Source organism: Aptenodytes forsteri, unplaced genomic scaffold (assembly GCF_000699145.1).
Source record: "Aptenodytes forsteri isolate BGI_AS27 unplaced genomic scaffold, ASM69914v1 Scaffold76, whole genome shotgun sequence".
NCBI classification, from domain to species: domain Eukaryota; kingdom Metazoa; phylum Chordata; class Aves; order Sphenisciformes; family Spheniscidae; genus Aptenodytes; species Aptenodytes forsteri.
In genome coordinates, this window is record NW_008794444.1 from 2,813,995 (window position 1) to 2,814,646 (window position 652).

Consider the following 652-nt stretch of genomic DNA (forward strand, 5'->3'; position numbering starts at 1 on the left):
GGTGCAGATGCCGGGAAGTCCCTCACAAAATTAGGCAGGAGCAGAACTGACCTTTCTGGAGGGGAAAAAAAGCAACCCACCAGAGAAGGGGCAGTTGTTTTTCCTTCTCGGTGCGCGTGTGACATTTGCTTTCCGGAGTTTAGAAACCCAGCCGTTTTTATAGTCTTCAAACCACGCGTGAATCATCCCGATTTCGCACAGATCCGCCCCAGCCCGGAGCTGGCTCGGCAGCGCTCCCTCGTCCTCCTGGGAAGCAGCGAAGGGGGTTTCTGGGCAGGGACAGGCGGGGGACGCGGCTGCCTGCCGAGCCTGAGCCCCCTCTCCTTTTCTGGAGGGAGGGGGGGCTCAGGGAGAGAGCTGCTCCTTAATTGCAGCTTGCAATTAAACCGTTTTCAGTGCCAACGCCGCTGCTGCCATTCGTCATCGGGTTCTTGCTCCCAGATATATTTCCGTCACCGCCGAGGCAGGAAAAGTTTCTGCTCTGGTGGCGTTTTGCTAAAGGGCTCTGCGCAGTGCCAGCAGCAGGTGAAGGATGCCCGTTTAAGGGTTTGGGGGTTTTTTTGGGTGGTTTTGCCTGGAGAAGGCGATGAGCCCGGGGTGGGAGTGAGACCACCCCCTGTCGTCCCGTCCCCCCCCCCCCCCCCCCCCCCCT